The sequence below is a fragment of the Canis lupus genome, chromosome X, assembly GCF_003254725.2.
Source record: "Canis lupus dingo isolate Sandy chromosome X, ASM325472v2, whole genome shotgun sequence".
Lineage (NCBI taxonomy): Eukaryota > Metazoa > Chordata > Mammalia > Carnivora > Canidae > Canis > Canis lupus.
Window position 1 is genome coordinate 68,979,673 of NC_064281.1, and position 13,240 is coordinate 68,992,912.

At 36.5% G+C, this 13,240-nt stretch overlaps 1 protein-coding gene and 1 pseudogene across 2 annotated transcripts in view; one reads left to right on the forward strand and one right to left on the reverse strand.

Annotated features, from left to right (window-relative positions):
• PCDH11X (protocadherin 11 X-linked) overlaps positions 1-13,240 on the forward strand; it is a 389,751-nt gene that overhangs the window by 258,700 nt on the left and 117,811 nt on the right. The window lies entirely within an intron of this gene.
• LOC112649062 (importin subunit alpha-1-like) lies at positions 5,717-7,564 on the reverse strand (annotated as a pseudogene).

Sequence of the window (13,240 nt, forward strand, 5' to 3'; positions counted from 1 at the left end):
TTTTTAATGCTATCAAAATAGTTTTGAGTTATCTGCTGGATCTTGTAAATCTATGATTTTAAAAATCCATTGTTTATGCCTTTAACAGTCTCACTTTTATTTTTTATTTTATTTGACTCTTAAAACAGTTTTATTGTCTCTTATATTTTGTCATTTTTAAATTTGTTTTTAGTGAAGTTCAATTTGCAAAAATATAGTATACCATGCAGTCTCATCCCAACAAGTACCCTCCTCATTGCTGGTCACCCAGTTACATCAACACCCCGCCCACCTGCCATTCCACTACCCTTTGTTCATTTCCTAGAGTTAGGACTCTCTTGTGGTTTATCCCCCTCTCTAATTTTTCTCACTCATTTTCCCTCCTTTCTATTATAATCCCTTTTACCATTTTTTATAGTCCCCATATGAGTGAAACCATATGATATTGTCCTTCTCCAAATGACTTACTTCACTCAGTATAATACCCTTCAGTTCTATCCACGTCAAAGCAAATGGTGGGTATTCATCCTTTCTGAGGGCTGAGTAATATTTCGTGATATATATATATATAATCTCACATCTTCTTTATACATTCATCTGTTGAAGGACATCATGGCTCCTTCCACAGTTTGGCTATTGTGGACATTGCTGCTATGAACATTGGGGTGCAGGTGTCCTACCATTTCACTACATCTATATCTTTGGGGGTAAATATCCAGCAGTGCAATTGCTGGGTCATACGGTAGCTCTATTTTTTAAGTCCTTGAGAAACCTCCACATTGTTTTCCATAGTGGCTGCACCAGTTTGCATTCCCACCAACAGTGCAAGAGGGTTCCCCTTTCTCCACATCCTCTGTGACATTTGTTTTTTCCTGTCTTGTTAATTTTCACCATTCTCACTGGTGTGAGGTGGCATCTCATTATGGTTTTAATTTGTATTTCCCTAATGGCAAGTGGTGCAGAATATTTTTTCATGGACTTGTTGGTCATGTGTATGTCTTTGGTGAAATTTCTGTTCATGTCTTCTGCCCCTTTCATGATAGGATTTTTGGTTTATTGGGTGTTGAGTTTAATAAGTTCTTTATAGATCTTGGATACTAGCACTGTATCTGATATGTCATTTAAAATATCTTCTCCCATTCTGTAGGTTGTCTTTGAGTTTTGTTGACTGTTTCTTTTGCTGTACAAAAGCTGTATATCTTGATGAAGTCCCAATAGTTCAGTTTTGATTTGTTTCCCTTGCCTTCATAGATGTATCTTACAAGAAGTTACTGTGGCCAAGTTCAAAAAGGTTGCTGCTTGTGTTCTCTAGGATTTTGATGGATTCTTGTCTCACATTTAAATCTTTCAACCATTTTTTAAAATTTTGTGTATAGTGTAAGAGAATGATGTAGTTTCATTCTTCTGTATATAGTTGTCCATTTTTCCCAACACCATTTATTAGAGAGACGGTCTTTTTTCCAGTGAATATTCTTTCCTGCTTTGTCAATTATTAGTTGACCATGTTTAACCTGGAGATAAATCCTACTTGGTCATGGTGAATAATCTTCTTAATGTATTATTGGATCACACTGGCTAGTATCTTGTTGAGAATTTTTCCATCTGCATTCATCAGGGATATTAGTCTATAGTTCTCCTTTTTGGTGGGGTCTTTGGTTTTGGAATCAAGGTAATGCTGGCCTCATAAAATGAGTTTGGAAGTATTCCCTCCCTTTCTATCCATTGAAACAGTTTAGTAGAATAAGTATTATTTCTTCTTTATATGTCTGATAGAATGAATTCCACTGGGAAGCCATTTGGACCTGGACTTTTGTGTTTTGGGAGGTGTTTGATGACAGCTTCAATTTCCTTGCTGGTTATTGGCCTGTTCAGGCTTTCTATTTCTTCCTGTTCCAGTTTTGGTAATTTGTGTTTTTCCAGAAATGCATCTATTTCTTCTAGATTACTTAACCTATTGACGTATAGCTATTCATAATACATTTTTAAAAATCATTTGTATTTCCCTGGTATTGTTTGTGATCTCTCCTCTTTCATTAATTATTTTGTTAATTTGATTCCTTTTTCTTTTTCATAAGGCTGGCTAGGGGTTTATCTATCTTATTAATTCTTTCAAGGAACCATCTCCTGGTTTTGTTGATCTGTTCTACAGTTCTTCTAGTGCATATTTCATTAAGTTCTGCTTGAATCTCTTATCTCTCCTTTTCTATTTGGTGTAGGTTTTACTTGCTGTTCTTTCTCCAATTCCTTTAGGTGCAAGGTCATCTTGTGTATTTGAGATTTTCTCAATTTTTTGAGGGAGGTTTGTATTGTGATGTACTTCCTTCTTAGCACGGCTTTTGCTGTATCCCAAAGATTTTGAATGGTTGTATCTTCATTGTCATTAGTTTCCATGAATCTGTTTAATTCTTCTCTAATTTACTGGTTGACCCATTCATCTTTTAGTAGGATGCTCTTTAAACCCCATGTGTTTGAGTTTCTTCCAAATTTCTTCTTGTGATTGAGTTCTAGTTTCAAAGCATTGTGGTCTGAAAATATGCAGGGGACAATCCTAATCTTTGGTAGTGGTTGAGACCTGATTTGTGATCCAGTATATGGTCTATTCTAGAAAAAGAATTCTATGCGCTCTTGAGAAGAATGTGTATTCAATTGTGTTCAGATGGAATCTTCTGTATATATCTCTGAAATCTATTTGGTCCAGTGTATCATTTAAGGACCTTGTTTCTTTGGTGACATTCTGCCTGGATCTGTCATTTGCTGGAAGTACCATGTTGAAGTCTCCTACTATTAGTGTATTATTATCAAAGTATGTCTTTACTTTGGTTATTAATTGATTGATATACTTGGCATCTCCCACACTGAGGGCATAACATTCATAATTGTTAGGTCTTGTTGGATAGGGCCTTTAAGTATGATATAGTGTCCCTCTTTATCTCTTAGTACAATCTTTGTTATGAATTTTAATTTATATGATGTGAGGATTGTTACCACAGTTTTCTTTTTGAGGACCATTTGAATGGTAACTGGTTCTCTAACCTTTCATTTTCAGGCTGGAGGTTTCCTTAGGTCTAAAATGAGTCTCTTGTAGAGAGCAGATAGATGGGTCTTGCTTTTTTATCCAGTCTAAAACCCTGCATCTTTTGATTGGATCATTTAGACCATTCACGTTCAGAGTAACTATTGAAAGGTATGAATTTAGTGTCATCCTTGTACCTATTCAGTCCCTGTTTTTGTGGATTGTTTCCTCAGACTTCCTCTTTCTTTTACAGAGTCCCCCTTAATATTTCTTACAGAGCTGGTTTGGTGGTCACATATTCTTTCAGTTTCTGCCTATCTTGGAAGCTCCTTATCTCTCCTTCTATTCTGAGTAAGAGCCTTGCTGGATAAAGTATTCTTGGCTGCATGTTCTTCTCATTTTGTACCCTGAATATATCATTGCAGCCCTTTCTGGCCTGCCAGATCTCTGGGAATAGGTTTGCTGTTAATTTGATATTTCTCCCCATATAGTTTAGGCATCTCTTGTTTCACCCAGCTTTAAGAATTTTCTCTTTATCTTTGAAATTTGGAATTTTCTCTATTAAATGCTGAGGTGTTCAATAGTTTTTCTTAATTTTGGGGTGGTGGCCCTTTCTATCTCTTGGATCAGATTAGGGAAGTACTCAGCTATATTTTGTACAAATATACTTTGTGGTCCTCTCTCTTTCAGTCTCTTCTGGGATCCCAATTAGACATATACTCTTCCTTCTCAAGCTATCATTTATTTCCCTAAACCTTTCTTCATGGGCTCTTAATTGTTTTTGTCCTTTTTCCTCAGCTTCCTTCCCTACCATCAACATGTCTTCTATGTCACTCACTCTTCTCTTTCACTTCATTATCCTATCATTTAGAGCATCCAGTTTGGATTGTATCTCATTTAATTGATGATTAATTAACTCTGTGGCAGAGAGTACACTCCCTCTGGTTCTTTCTTTTGAGGCGAATTCTTTCTTCTAGTCATTTTGTCCAGTGCAGAGTGGGTATATGACTGGACTGAGTCAAAAATACCAACTACGACCTATGTAAAATATACCATAGATGATTTCAAAATGGTTAGCAATCAGAAAATAAAGAAAAAGAAGAACAGAACAAAATAAAACAAAAGGACCACTAAAGTAAAAAACAAAATTTAAACCAAAGTAGTAGAAATAAAACACCAAGAACCAAAGACAAAGAAGAAAAGGAAAAAGAGAAAAAAAAAATAAAACAAAGTGGAGAAAGAAGGGAAAAACAAGGGGGGGGTGATGGAGGTGATGAAGAAGTGGCAGTGGAGAGAGAATGTAGTCTACCTGAGGGGTCCTAGAGGTTGATCTTCTTGGTTCTGAGTATATTTTTTTTCTGTATGTTAGAAGAAGCCCAATCCCAAATTTATATAAACCAGCAATACTTAATAGGAAGCCACAACATTGACCATGAAAGCATAAACAAGACCAAAGAGGGGGACAGAATGGGAAGGAAGAGAGAATATAATCTCACAGAACCAACATGGTGTTCTACTTTCTTCTGGGTGTATGTTGGTCATGTTTTAGAAGGTACTGACTTCCACCATTGTAAAACAAAACAAGGCACAAAAAACAAAAATCTGTACCTCATATATCTACCAAAACTAAATTGAATATGCTGAAGGGAATCCATAAGTGAAAAATATATCTAAGTCATGCATTTGTAGAAATATAAAAGTCAAAAAGTAGAAAAAAAAACCCTTAATAATGAGGAGCTGGTAATATATTGTAGTTAAGGTAGGAAAAAAGAAAAAATATTGAAAATATTTAGTTGATACAAAAATGAGTCATAATGGAAAAAGAAAAAGAAAAAAAAAGAAAAGAGAAGAAAAGAAAAATGAAAACAAAAGAAAACAAAAAAGGACCCTCTAGTTCTATATTTTCTCTCAGTCCTGGAGCTTTCTTGCACTTCTTGATCACTAAATTTGCTCTTCCCTTGTTCTTCCAGCTGGTCTTCTGAGGGAGGAGTCTTCTGTGCTGATTCTCAGGTTTCTTTTCTGGGGTGGAGATACCCACCCCTTGCCAGGTGCAGGGCTCAGTGTGAGCTTTTTATCTTGTGAGGCCTTTGTTCCCTAGAGTCCCTGCCTCTTCCAACACAAGGTAAAACTAAGAGGAAAAACAACAATGGCGGTGGCCAGATTTCCAGCTGTGGAGTCCAGCTCTCTGTGAGTAACTAACCACTGTCTCCCGGTCTACACTGGCCTAGATGCTCCCAGGGGTGGGCGAGGCTGTGCTGATCTGCACAGTTTGCAGGATGCCCAGCAGCAGGAGAGTTCTCACTGTTCTGTTCCCTTCCTGTTTATGCCTGTTCCATGGGGCATGGAGGATTATTGCCTTTGTCTGTGCCACTGGACCTGCACTCCTGGGGAACACCTCTCCTGAAGGGAATCGGGCACAGCCACCTCCATCTGAAGCCAGGCTCTAGGGTAAAGGGAGTTCCAGAGCCAACCCGCCTAACTGATTGGCTTCTCCCACATGCCTTGGAGGGCTGTGGCTCTGGAGCCCTTTACTGAGATTGAACTGCGGTTTGTGGTGGGCTTTCCCCCAGGTATCCCTCTTCTTATAGTGACTCCAGGAATGTTGAAGCTTCACTGACCCTCATGTGAATCTGTCTGATTTCCCTGCTAAGCACTTTTCTGTCAGTGAAAACTCTGGCATGGATTTTTTTTTTTTAAAGAAAAAGGTGGAATTTAATCTTTATTTACAGGACACTGTGAGATGGAAGATTCCACATAGAAATAAGCAACCCACTGAGAGGAGGAGCTTCATACAGTTTGTACAGTTCAGAACTGGTCAAGTATAGTTTCGTTGTAAAAAGTGCTACAATAACAAAACACATTTAAAAAGAGTTCTTAGTAGAGAAACAGTAAGACAAACTTCTACCAAACAGTACACAACAAACAACTTTCTGTCTCAGCTGTACAATCTAAAAGTTAAAGGTCCCAGGAGTGCCATCCTGAACTTGGAATGTATAGCCTTCAGAGGTAGTTTCGGGCACAACATTCTGATCTTCCTCTTCCTCTACAGAGAAATACTTCTCAATCAAGTTTAATGAGGCTTTGTACACACTCATTTTCATAGTTTTGTAGAGCTTCAATTTTGTCCAAACCCCCACATTCTTCAATCATTATACTAAGTTTCTCAGTTTCACCTAGTTTCTCAGCAGCCTGAAAGATGTTTGAAATGGCATCTAGAATAACCAGAATAATTTTAGTATCTTTTGCAGTTAAGAGGTTCATCAATGGTTCTATTATGCCACAATGAACGAGGTATACAATCTGTTCAACTGTTCCACCACTTGTATAGTTGGTCACAGCCCATACAGCTTCCTTTTGTGTCTTAAAGTCTGCCTTAGAGAGAACACCAACGAGGAATGGGACTAATCCATGATTCACAACTTGCCGTATCTGGTCCTGGCGACCAGCTGTGATGTTTGACATTGTCCATGTAGCTTCCTTCTGAATATTAGTTTTGGGGTTCGTTAGCAGGCTGGGAAAGACAGCAAGTGTTCCTGCATCTATTACAACCTGAGTCTGTTCATCTGTCCCAGTGGCAATATTTCCTATGGCTCTTAGTGCAGGAGTCACAATGGGTAATTCAGTAGCTCCTAAAAGCTTCACAAGTTGGGGCACAACTCCTGTTTTCACAACCATTTCAATCCGTTCATTTGGACCATCAGTAAGGTAGGAAATGGCCCAGCAGGTATCTGCTAATACTTCTGGATCATCATGATGCAGGAGACGAACTAAGGTAGGAAGAATCTGCTCAACAGCATTTAACGGGGGTGCTGGATTCTTGTCGCGACAAAGGTTTGAGAGTGTCCAAGTAAGGTTACATAAGTAACCACATGCTAAAGATGACATATCAGGAACTGCAAGGAGAGCCAACAGTGGGTCAACTGCACCATACTTGATAACCAAGTCTCGAAAAACTGAACCATCACCTGCAATGTTTCCTAGAGCCCATACAGCTTGTTCACTGATGTGGGCATGGGAAGATGCCAACAGAGAAATGAATGCTGGGATAGCACCTCCATCGACCACAGCCTTGGTCTGTTCTGATGTCCCAGAAGCAATGTTAGTGAGGCCCCAAGCAGATTCAAACTGAATAGGACTACAATCAGTTCTGCCCAAGAAGGACACAAATTTTGGAATCAAACCAGCCCGGATTATGTTGTCCATGCGGGGCTGTTTTTCCCTAGAAAGTAGTTTCCTAGCAGCTTGAGTAGCTTGGAGCTGGCTTTCCAAATTGTTGCTATTTATGCCTTTGACAATGTCACCAACAGACCAATTTACAGTGCCCTGGTTGTTGCGGTTTTCCTGCAGTGGAGAGGTAGTGTCATCAGGAAATGAGCTTACATTTCTCCTTTTCAGCATCTGGTCATCCTTCTTCGCTTTCCTCAGCTCCACATTAACTTCTATTCGGCGCCGCCTCATTTCCGTACTGTCTTTCCCCTTGTTCTTGAATCTGTTAAGGCGGGCAGCTGGTGAATTAGCATTCTCGTTGGCGGACGTGGTTATGAGACAAAGGGAGAAAGCTCCACGGCCGGCTCAGGCTTCCACGGGAGGCGGTGCGGGGCGCGCAGGCTGCGGGTCAGCTGCCCTCAAAACGTCCACCGCGGATCAGCCGAGAGACGGTGTTGGCATGGATTTTTAAAGTTCAAGTTTCTCTAGGGCTGGGCTTTCCTGCCCGGGAGGAGGCTCTTGCCACTCTGCTTTAACCTGGCTACTCATGGTTCTCCTCCACTTTATTCTTTTTTATTTTTACTTTTCTCCTTCCTACCATGTTAGAAGCAAAAACTTTTCTCTCTGTAACATTCCAGCTGCTCTATCTTTAAATCTCAAGTTGAATTCTTAGATGTTCAGGGTGTTTTGAAATATTTCTAGGTAAGTTTGTGGGGCCAGGTGAGTTGAGGACTCCTACTCTTCCACCATTTTGCCTCTCCCTCTCAGCAATTGCATTTTTAAATGTTTTTTTAATCAAGAAAAATAATGAATGTTTTTTAAGATAGAATTTTTAATGAAGAAACTAATGCCTCCAAATATAATATCTAACTAAATAGTATTCAATACGTTTTATTTTTCGGACATTCAATTATGCATTATGTATAAAGTAAGTTGGATCTTGTTGAGTCAGAACAATGTAGATATAATTGACTGTTTAAGGACTTAGTTACATGAGAAAGGTTTACATTGTGTATTCTACCTCTACATCAGATCATAAATTCCTTGAATGCTAGTTACATGACTGTTTTTTTTTTTTTTTTTTTTTGTCCCTAACCTACAAGTTGTTTGGGTCCACACATTTTAGCACAATATTCTGTGCATAGAGGATACTCAGTAAATGAATAATTTCTTAGTTGCAGAATGAAGTTAAGAAATGTCTGGTGATCATATCCATATGGCCTTTTGCTCCTGACTTTAGAAACAAATTGAAGGTGGGAGAACCTGGGTGACTCAGTTGGTCAAGCATTCAACTCTTGATTTTGGTTTAGGTCACTCTCTCAGGGTCCTAAGATTGAGCCTTGTGTTGGTCTCTGCACTGAGCATGGAGTCTACTTAAGATTCTCTCTCTCCCTCTGCCCTTTCACCCCTGTGCTCGATCTCTCTTTAAAATAAATAAACACATAATAAGTAAAAAATAAAAATTAGAAAAGAAGCAAATTGAAGTTATATAATTAAAGATGAGACAGTAAGAAGCAAGACAGCACTATAATTTCTATTTTTATAAACCAATTAACAACATGGCTATTATATTATTTTGTCAAGGACATATAACATGTCAAGGCATATAGAGAAGCATAATTTGTATCTTTTTTTCTCAGTCTCAGTTCTCTCTTATAATAGGTTGCCATTCTCTTCCACCTTATGTGTGGAGTATAGATTATATCAAAAGAAATTTATTTGTAGTGCTAACTACTTACAAAATAAAATCATATTCTTTACATTTTCTGCAATTGTACTATATAATTGTATTGTGGTAATGTTATTGATCATAACTTCTATATATTTTATAAATATGTCACCAGGGCAAAGAAAACTAATGACACTTGATGTGGAAATAAAATGAATGTATTTGTCAAGAACATTGAAATTTTAAGAATCTCTTGTATTATCTCTCAACATCAAAGTTTATATAATATACTCAATTTTGAATAAGAAATGAAAAAGAGCATTAATGACAGAAGTAATAACGGCAAAGAATACTGAAATTAATAATGTTAAATGGAAATAAAAGAATAAAATAATGGGTATAAATCTGGGAAGAGAATCCAGGAACATAACAGAGTGCTATCTACTATTCTCTTCAGGAAGTAGGAGTAGGACAAATTCTGCCCACATATTGTTCTCAATGTATATAATGTAGGGATAAAAATGAGTGACCTTTATCTTCTCTTTTATGTTGTTATTCCTTTTCCACTCTCTTTCCTTTGATTTTTCCATATGTCTCTGCATATTTAGTAGTCTGTTCCACTTAGTTTGATTTTTGAGCTCTTTCAAGGACAAGGAGTTTATACATCTTATTAACCAAACAGTAGGAAATATGAAGGTAAACTTACATAATTTTATTGGTAAAAAACCTAAAACAGAAATAAACAGATCTGTTCAGTTTGGTGCATGATTTTCCTATTGTATTTAGCTACTTGCTTTTTAGTAACATGACCAAAATCAACTATAGACACTATCACATATGGACAAAGCACATGGACATAATACCAGAATTCACTTTGAGTTGGATCCAGGGAAACTAACTATGTAGTCCTTTCACAAACAACTTCTTACCGGCTTGAAAGCAATAGATTTGGAGGGATTACAAAGAGAAAAACACAGAAAAAATCACTTGGGATATGAAGCTTTATACCCTTTCTTCCAGTATCCCCAACTATGCAATGCAAATATCTCAATACACACGATCAGAATATTGGATGTCTTAATATTTTTACACAATTGAATGTCTATTTAAAGAATATTTAAAGCCCCAAATCTTCTCTTTGCCTCAGCTCAGTGGATTTCTACCATGTCTATTTTTATGCCAGCAGAAGTCTGGGATTTCATTTTCAGGAGAGGTCTCAGAACTGTAGGGTATCAGGCACATATCTTTACCCTAACTCTAAACCTAGCTTTAGGGATCTCTGGGTGGCGCAGCGGTTTGGCGCCTGCCTTTGGCCCAGGGCGTGATCCTGGAGACCTGGGATCGAATCCCACGTCAGGCTCCCGGTGCATGGAGCCTGCTTCTCCCTCTGCCTGTGTCTCTGCCTCTCTCTCTCTCTCTGTGACTATCATAAATAAATAAAAATTAAACCTAGCTTTACCCCTAACCCATAAAACCTAGCCTGTAACCGTAACCCTAACACTAACCCTAAACATAACCTTCTGGAGAGGTCTTTGAAATGCAGGATACCACACACATACTCTCAGCCTCAGCCTCCTCCTAACACCAATTTTAATCGTAAATAAATGTTTTAATTGATGCCTCAAAGAGATTTTATTAAACTCAGGATTTTGTCAGTTTATTATTTTTAATTTGAAGTATAGTAATCTCTGAAGAAGAAATATAAAAATAGAATTGCTTTATAAAATAAGTTCATAGTCAATAAATATTTATCTTCTTCCTCACATTATAGAAATTCAACAAGTAATTTCTGTCGTCTGCATCTGTTCTTTGGAGTTATTCTGCAACTCATAAAAATAAATTCATTCATTATTTTTCCCACAATAAGTGGGCACAGTAGATGTGGTATTGAGAGTTAATTAATCATTCCTGAGCATATGTCAGAATAACATCAAAGGTTCAGTATCTGTATTTTTTTCCTGATAAAATGACTAACTTATCATGTGTGAATAACATGTCAAAAATTCCTAAAATATGAAACTCAAGAACAAAATACAAAAAACCCCTTCTTCAAAATAAAATAATATTTGAAAAGCAAATATTAATGAGCTTCTTCCATGTATGTTAAAAACTACCAGTGCTTTATTGGCACTGAATCTATCAACTGATATGACAGATTCAAGATTAAGTTCTTTTTTTTAAGATTTTATTTATTCATGAGAGACACACAGAGAGAGGCAGGGACATAGGCAGAGGGAGAAGCAGGCTCCCTGCAGTGAGCCTGATGTAGGACTTGATCCCAGGACCCAAGGTTCATGACCTGAGCCAAAGGCAGAGGCTCAAACACTGAGTGACCCAGGCATCTCCAAGATTAAGTTCTTATACCTTCTATTGACATTTTGAAGCAGGCCATTTTTGTTGTGAGAGAGGAAAAGAAAAGGTCATAGATATCTTATCAGTCATATTTTCATATAAGACAGAAATGTCTGTTTAATGTCAGTGAACAACTCAGGTGGGGATTCATGGGTTATCTGTTGGAGCAAAGCATCTCTATCTCATTTTACATGTAAAGGTTTATTACCCTTTAAAATTTGCAATAATAAAATAGTTTATTAGATGGATTCTCCATAAAAGATACATTATGTAACTTTCCAATCTTCCTCCTCCTCCCATAATGTCAATATGATCTTCAAAGATCCAAGAAGCAATAGTTTATCTGACTGTCTTCTGAAAAAGTAAAACTTTGAATTAAAAATTTTATGACTTACACATAGAATTATATGTTAAAGTGAAAACATAAGCATATATGGTAGACTACAATCAACATTTAATAATAAATGCTTATGTATCTTGACTTCTTACAAAACAAGAACAATGATCCAAACAAATTCAATGGGATTTACTTACTTGATGTTCAAAAATTCATTTTAGTCAAGGGGCCCTTAGTAGTCCACCCTTATGGTGGCAGTCATAGATATTTAGTTATTATATGCGTAGACAATGGTTTTAATTCACTGCTGTTTCCGTTTTTAAGATGTCTGTTTCTATATGTATTCAAACCATAGAGAAGATGATCTAGAGCATATTCTTCCCCTGTAAAATGTTTTTTATAGCATCCATTAAGATATTATTCTTCCTAATTGGATTCGTGCTAGTTTTATGTTAATGAGGGATAAAAAGGAATGTTTTATTAAATCACTTTGAAAGTATTAACTTGAAATATCTACTTCTAATACATGTCTTTTGTGCTAAAATCTTTTTTATCTTTAGATATTTTAAAAATTCTCTTTTACATTTTTAATATAAGTATATATTGAATTACAGCCAAACTGCGTTATAAAATATATATATATATATATATTTTTTTTTTTTTAGTTATTTGGATATGTGACTATATGTGTGTGTGTGTGTGTGTGTGCTCAAGCTCAGCCATCAACCCTTTTACTGCTAGTGATAAATGTCAAATTAATCAATGATCATATAAATCACTTACTCATAGACAAGTAATCCATTCAGTAATTTAATTGTAGAACATTAGATGTCATTATACATTCACATAGTTTTACTTAATGAAATGTTTCATGTTAAACATGACATTAATAGTTAATAAATAGTTAATAATAAAGAAGAGGTTCTTTTTCCCCTTCAGATGCCTTTACAGTCTTCTAATGCAATAAAAAATTTTGATAGAGTGAAAATAAAATGGTATGGAAAAAATAAAGAGCATTTGAAATCAGTCTAAAATATGAGAGGCATCTTGTTAGAAATGGATTCCCTATGTACATCTGTATTAAGGAAAGCAGCTGACCCTCAGGAACACTCTTAAACCATTTACACTTATGTTTTATACCCAGGTTTATAATACCTGGTTTGTGTCACAATATATTTTCTATTGCTTGCAACTGAGGATGCTGGACTTCTAGATATCATGAGATCAAATCCACATCCTCCTTTATGAATTCATAGATCCTTATTTATTTTATAATCTGCTTTTGTGCAATGTGTATATTCTTATATAAGTAAAGTCCTTTATAATTTATGTTCATTATCTATATTGTAGTAGATGTGTAGCAGTTTTCACATAAATACTTGAATCTTTAATCTATTTGCAAATCCAAGATTATATTTTTTCTTATTTTCTTCAAGAGACATCATTTTGGGGCTTAATGCTATCCTTGAAGCCAAATATTATATTAGGTTGTAGTCATAGAGATCACATGAAACAGAAAAAGACATTATACATCTGAGCAAGAGAGAGATTTAAAAAGAGAACAATGGCTGAGGTCAGTCAGAGCCATGAGCTTTCTTGTTAGGGTAATTTATAGCATCCATTCTCTTCCACCACATTCTTATATTTGTTCATTTGCGCAATACTCTCACCTGGATTTCTCAAC